General features: G+C 49.4%; 1 long non-coding RNA gene across 1 annotated transcript; it reads left to right on the top strand.

The window, feature by feature from the left end:
• The first annotated feature begins 768 nt into the window (after positions 1 to 768).
• On the top strand, positions 769 to 6,685 carry LOC102498675 (uncharacterized). Its single transcript, XR_335742.2, has 3 exons — positions 769 to 865; positions 938 to 1,026; positions 6,353 to 6,685. It is a non-coding gene; the product is annotated as an uncharacterized LOC102498675 (long non-coding RNA).
• Positions 6,686 to 7,301: the final 616 nt, after the last annotated feature.

Raw genomic sequence — 7,301 nt, 5'->3', positions numbered from 1 at the left:
CCTCCGCCTGGGCCTGGCGGCCGCCAGGTGCGCCGGGACTTCGGGGCGCACCGCGCGCGCCATCCCCGCGCCGGTCTCCATGGTGAAGGAGGCGGGGCCTCAGAGAAAGTTTCCGCCGAAACTCAAACCGGGTCGCGGAGGAGGACAGCTCGCCCTTGGGGATCTCCTTTCGCTGCCGGTTGGGGGAAGGCGGGCAGCTGCGCCGCAGCCAACCGCTCCGTTTCTTGCTGCCCGGGGCAGACGGCTGCCAGCGCGCCCCCCACACGCTCGGGCTTCCCTCGCTCGAGCCTTTCATTTTTCCCTGAGGTTCGGGCTTAAAATGCAGTCTCTAGGCCCATGACAAGACGCTCACCTATGTCTAGCGACAGGCCCCCGAACTGAGCAGGGGCGAGCTGGGCTCAGCAGGCATTCGTGGTGTGCCAGGACGAGGGTCTAGGGCCTGTTCCCTTTTGCTTTTTAAGGGCAGTCGCGTTCGTGGAGGTGGTCGTGAGTTCGGGAGCATGTGCACTTGTGTAGGGGACACAGGTTGCCTGGCAGTGCTCCCCAATAAACCAGGGCTCGGCTCTCAAGATCAAACTCATCCAGCTCAGAACAGGTGCTGAATCCGTGTCCTTTCCATCCTGGTTGATGATGGAGTGGCACCGCTGGGTCGCCTTCCTCCCAGAGCGCAGCTCCTGACCCTGACAGCGAGCCCTGTGCCCTGGCGACCGCGCTGGGCTGCACCGCCTTCTCTGTGTCCCACGCCCCAGGCATTCTTGGGCCGCGAAGTCCTTTCTGGACTTTAAATCCCGGAGAAAGAATCAGAAACTTGGTTGCAGGCTCGCTTGGCATTTCAGGCCTGTGGTTGGTGTGGTTGAAACTTGAGGTAAGCCTCAACGCAAGCGGGTGGGGCCGCTGCTCAGTTTGCAAAGACAGACCTGGAGATTTGCCCCTACAGCGGCATCCATCTGCTGGCGCGTTCCCAAATCCGTCTTTGGAGGAAGTCTTCCTTCTGGATGAATGGCACCCCGAGACACTCCAAATCAGGTATATCTAGTTTCAGTGCTCTCTTACAGCCGTGGTCGTGGAGGGTGCCAACTGACTCCCATCACCCTTCTGCTTGGGGATGGCAGCAGGAGCGCTGGCCCGGCCTGCCTCAAGCTTCTCCCGGGGTTCACCAACCTTCGGCCTGTGGCAGGTGCAGTCACTAAGCACTGATTTCTGCATAGCGGGTCACCCTGGCCTTCTCTACCAAGGGAAGGTGTGCAGTTGTTCTCCCTGTTCAACAAGTACTCACCAAGTGAATTTTTGCGTGTTATGCACTCTTCTAGGGGTGGAGGAGACAGCAGAGAACAAAAAACAAAAGTCCTAGCCCTGGTGGAGAGTGTCACCCCAATGGGAGAGACGTGATAAATAAGGAAGGTGTGTGGCCCACCAGGAAGGTGTGTGGCCCACCAGGCAGGTAGTAAAAAACTAAGCAGAGACAGTCCAGAAGAAGGAGGAGGGTGATTTGGGTTTTAGTTTTGCTATAAGGCAGGTATGTTTCACAGAAAGAGAAAGCAAGAAAGCATCCCCCTCAGGGGGAATGGCCACTCCACAATCCCTTTTCCATTCTCCTCTTGGGATTTTGGGCACACCAGCACACGCACCCGACGTGATTTTCAAGCCTTCAGATGTGGACTACAGGGGTGCAATAGGCATCCAGGCACTTTAACCCCATGGCTGGCTCCAGGGTGATTTTTTTTTTTTTAAATCAAGTGATCAAGGAAAGTCTCTGGAGGAGGTGACATTTGAGAAGAGACCTGAGGAAGAGAGCCAACTGGATGGCATGGTGGTTGTGGCAGCTGGATCCCACATGGCTGATCACACAGTGCCAGTTCTGGACCCAGTGGCTTGAGAAACACACTGGGTGTGTGTGCATGCCCAGAATCCCAAGAGGAAAATGGAGAAGGGATTGGAATAAGCCATCCTCCCAGGGGAGGGGGTTGATTTCTCACTTTCTCTCTCTAGCGAATGTGCATGCCCTATAGCAAACTAAACAAACAAACCAACCAAAATCAAGACCTGAGGAAGGCCAGGGAGCGAAGCATCAGGGCGGACAATTTTGCAGGTAGAAAGCAGGGCAGATGCGGAGACAGTGGGGCAAGCGCCTACCTGATAACCCAGGAGTGGCCGGGAGGGCAGGTGGGGATGGAGAAGCTAAAGTCAGAGAAGGAAGAGGTGAAGCTGACGCAGATCGGGTGAGCCTTCTCCTCTGAGCGAGTTGGGAGTCATCAGGGGGTTTTATGTATTAACATGGCATCTTCTGACACATTATAATAGAATTATTTACCCTGCTGGGCTGAGAACAGACAGTAGGAGACAAGGACTGAAGCAAACGGACCAGTTAGGAGGCTCTGGAAATAGCCCAGGAGCAAGAGGCTTGGGCCAGAGAGCAGCAGACATGAGTTGGTCACTTTCCTCACAGATCAGAGGCCAGAGAGGAAGGAAAGGAGACAGCGTGGACTCTGGGCCAAAGGCTGGAGGTTCCAGACAGAGCAAGGCGGGGGCCGGCCCCATGGCCTAGTGGTCAGAGGAGCCGGATCCTACGTGACCGACCATGTGGTTGGAATCCTGGCCTGGTGGCTTGACAAACATTAAACCTGTGTGTGCATGGGAAACAGGCAAAAATCTCAGCAAGATGGAGAAATGGAGAGGGGATTGCAGTGCGACCATGCCCTGCCAGGTGTGTTTTCTCCCTCTCTGTGTCAAGTGCATGCACCCTCAAGAAAACAGAAAGAAAAGAAAAAGAGAGAGAGAGAGAGCAGGTTAAGTGTAAAATCAAAACAAGGAAGAAAGGACACATAATGTGAATGACCCTAAATGCCAGCCTTGGGCAACATAGCAAAACCCTGTCTAAATTTAAGAAGAAAAAAATACATATATAAAGAATAGCCATGGGGGCTGGCAGGTGGCGTGGTACTTGAAGGCGCTGGACTCCCACATGGCTGGCCACGGTTCGGGTCCCAGACCTGGTGGCTTGCTTTCTTACTTTTCCTCTCTCTCTCACTCTGTTCCTCTCTGGATGAATTAAATAGCAAATAAATACAGTTGAATAAAATTTTTTTTTAAATAGCCATTACAGTGTCATTCAAATGTAGTGAGAACTCTCCTAAGTATTTGGGGAAATAAAGTTATGATGAGCAATATGTGCTATGGTACAGTCACATTGTGATATTCCAGGCAAACATTAAAAATGGCATTGTTGGACCTGCCAGTGGCATAGTAATTAGGGCAGCTGAATCCCACATGGCCAACTGCACAGTTCAAGTCCCAGACCTGGAAGCTTGAAAAATCATACCAGGTACACGTGCATGTGTGCCCCAAATCCCAAAAGGAGCGATGGAGAAGGGATTGCGGTGTGGCCATCTCCCATGGTGGTCATGGTGGGGTGGTGATGGGGGTGCTTTCTCACTTTCTCTATGTCTAGGGCACATATACTTCTAGCAAAATTGAAACATATTAAAAGTGATATTGCCAAGGGCCAGATTGTGGTGTAGCAGCAATGCGACTACGCCCGTGTGGGAAGGTCCTCAGTTCTGGCCCCCAGCCCTTCCTATGTACACCAGATGTGGGCATGCCCCGGACCCATAAGCATAGGCTAGCATGGATGGCAGCATGCTGGAGGTTCCTGTCTCTGTCTCTTACTTTTTGTATCTCTCTCTCTCTTGGAAAAAATAAGTAAACTTAAAAGTAGAGAATAGTGTTGAAAAATATCTGCCACATGGAAACATTCACAATATATTATTGTATAAAATAAGCCTATGTCAAAATCATCTATAAAGTTATTTTTACAAATGTTAATGATTATACTGGGATGACAGCTTTTTTTCTTTTTCAAAGAATTACTTATTTAATTTCATTTATTATGATTTGTTCTAGAGCATGTGCACTCCCCAGAGAGAGAGAATGAGAGAGAGAAAGTGAGAAAGCAAACTGCTAAGCCTTCAACCACAGTCAGCCACATGGGAGTCCAGCACCTTAACCACCACGCCACCTGCTGGTCCTGGGATGACAGTTTATTTGTATTCACTCTGCTTTCCTCTTTTTTTTTTTTTGGAGAGGTTTTTGCTTTTGGGCACCTGCGCTCACCAGACAGACAGAGAGAGACAGAGAGACAGAAAGCGAGAATCACCCCCCAGGGGGGATGGCCACGCCGCAATCCCTTCTCCTCCATTCTCCTCTCAGGATCTTGGGCACGCACGCACACGCGCCCAGCGTGAGTTTAAGCCACCGGGTCCGGGACGCTAACCGCAGTCGACTACATGGGAGTCCAGCGACATAGCCATTACGCTAACTGCTGGTCCCACTCTGCTTTCCTCTTGTTCCCAAGGTTTGTGCCAAACGAGAGTATCAGTTTCTCTCCTGAATGAAATTGCCGAATGATACACTATGTGATGAGATTTAGTTGCTACTACCACTGTGGTTTCTATGTCCCTGCCAAGACTCACACTGAAGCTTAATCTCTAGTGTGACTATATATGCATGCACATATATATGTATATATGTGTATATATATATATATATTTTTTTTTTGAGAGAGAGAGAGGTATTTGCTGTAGGGCATGTATGTTCGCTGGAGACAAAGAGACAGAAAGCAAGAAATCATCCCCCAGGGGGGATGACCATGCCACAGTCTCTTCTCCTTTCTCCTCTCAGGATTTTGGGCACACATGCACACACTTCCAGGGTGAGTTTAGAGCTACTAGGGTTGGGACTCAAACTGCGGTTGGCAGATCCTCTTGGGATCTTGGGCACGCATGCACATGTGCCCGGTGTGAGTTTAAGCCACTGGGTCCGGGACTTGAACCACAGTCGGCTACATGGGAGTCCAGTGATGTAGCCATTCCGTTACACCAACTGCTGGTCCCTGGAGCAGCGTATTTTTTAAAAGGCCATTGGCTCCAGCCTACTGCTTTCGAAGTTAAAATAATTAAGGGAGAGCTGAAAGTAAGTATGTTGGTTATAAATGTCTCTACTTGTAACATAATGTCAACCTTTCTAATCTGTATTTCTCGTGTTATTTATTTTTACTCTCTTCAGGGTATGCATAGTTACGTATAGTGCTTTAAAGACTTGAAATGAGACATTTTTCATGCACAAGCCAGATAAGAGTCCCCTCGCTTTATCTTTTTTTTCTTTTTTTTTTTGGGGGGGGTTGGGAGAGAAAAAGAGAGAGTCAGCCTTTTTGACAAGGTCTCACTGTGTCACAATCCTTCTGCCCCAAGCATCTAATTAGACAGCAGGCAGAGTCAACCACACCCGGGATGTTCCGGTTACTCCAGAAGCCAAACCTGGGCTTCCCGTGTGGCTCCCAGCCTCCCAAGCAGTGGCACGGCCTGTGTGCCACCCAGCTGTGCCTCTTTTTCTTTTTTATTTTTAAGAAAGGATTTCTCTGTGTCATGATCTTCCTGCCACAGCCTCCCAAGCAGCTGTAGACCATGCGTGCACACGACCACACGCAGTTCTTTCAGACAGTCTCACTCTCTCACTCTTGCCCAGGCCGACTTCAAGCTCGAAGTCTTCCTCGCTCAGCCTCCGAGTAGCTGGAGCTATAGGTACAAGCCGCCACACCCCACACACCTCACTTTCAGGGGCGTGTCCCAAAGTCAGACTCGGCCTTCCACGTGGCCTCAGTCTGCTGAGTGGCAGTGACCGACATCACATGCACTACCAAGCCCAACCTCTTTATTATTATTTATTGATTTTAGAATTTTGCTTCAGGGCGCATGCACTTAACTGGAGAGAGATAGGGAGAGGGCAAGTGAGAAATCTCCACAGGGGATGGCCACGCTGCAGTCCCTTCTCCTCCGTTCTCCTCCTGGGATTTAAGGCCTGCATGTACACACACCCAGCGTGGTTTTCAAGACCCCGGGTCTGGGACTCAAACTGTAGTCAACCATGTGGGAGTCTAGCGACCTTAATCAGCTTGCCCTCTGTGGGCCCTGTCCTCTATTACTATTTTAATAATAAAATTTAATATTAACCATCTTTCTTCCTACTTTAAAATGTAATTATATCTCAGGGACCAGCAGTTGGCATAACGGCTATGTTGCTGGACTCCCTTGCTGGCTATGTTGCTGGACACGGTTCGAGTCCCTGACCCAGTGGCTTAAACTCATGGTGGGCACATGTGCGTGCGTGCCCAAGATCCTGAGAGGAGAATGAAGAAGAGATTGCAGCGTGGCCATTCTCCTGGGGGGTGATTTCTCGCTTTCTGTCTCTCTGTCTCTCTCTTTCTGGAGAGCATACACACCCTATAGCAAAAACCTCTTCCCCCCAAAAAATGTAATTATGTCTCAAATTGTATTATGTATTTCTCAAATCATTAAAGATTGAACACACTCGAAATCCAGGATTATATGAAGAACAGGAGCCCAGTCTCTCATTAACACCCCCCGCACGCTCGGCTCCTCTCTCAGAGAGCTCAGACCTGGAGACCTTCACACCCTGAGAAGTGGACCGGGGCTGTTGCCCTGCTGGAGAAAAGCAGCAGCTACCACGTCGGGAAGGGAGTGAGTGTCTGCGGGGAAGACCTCACGCCTCTCCCTTCAATGCCCCAGCTATGTTGAAATCCTCTTCAGAGGACCTGAAGACATCAATTACACTCAGATAACATCTAAATTTAAACGATCTTCTAAAGTTGCTTCTCCTAAGAAGGACTCAGACGCGAACAATGTGTATCCTGTTAGAATATTAATCATCCTGTCAAACTCTTCTTTCTAACACACACACTAATAAAAAATAATAATAATCCATTGCTTTTGAACGGGCTTATCTGTGAAAATTAACAAGTGGTCAGGGTCTACTCCATGGACGATGGGCTTATTTATTATAACAACTCTTCTCAAACCACCTGTCTTCTCCGTTAAAGTGATTCTCTAGCACGTGAAGAGCCCAGGCTCGGAGACAGATGCCGCCCACAGACGTACATTCCAATTCCAGGCCCACCACCTGCCAACGTGTGGCCTCGGTCAAGTAACTTCATTTCTTGTGTTTCAGCTTTCTCTCTAGAAAGAAATAAAAGAATACCTACATCCCTGGACTGTAAATACACAGCGTGTGTATGTACGTGTGTGCGTGTTTCTCAGCACAGCCCAAGGCACAGGAGGACTCAGGAAATTTCATTTTCCAGGTGATTTCCAAGAATTCATCATAAACTAATTGCAAATATGCCAACAGATATATGCATAGTACAAGTATTATGTACCAGCAAGATTTTATAATATTGGGACCAGCAGGTAGTGTAATGGCTATGTCGCTGGACTCCCACAGAGTCAACC

Source organism: Tupaia chinensis, unplaced genomic scaffold, assembly GCF_000334495.1.
Source record: "Tupaia chinensis unplaced genomic scaffold, TupChi_1.0 Scaffold000521_1, whole genome shotgun sequence".
NCBI lineage: Eukaryota > Metazoa > Chordata > Mammalia > Scandentia > Tupaiidae > Tupaia > Tupaia belangeri.
The sequence above is the reverse complement of the archived record's forward strand: the minus strand, read 5'-3'. Positions and strand labels throughout refer to the sequence as shown.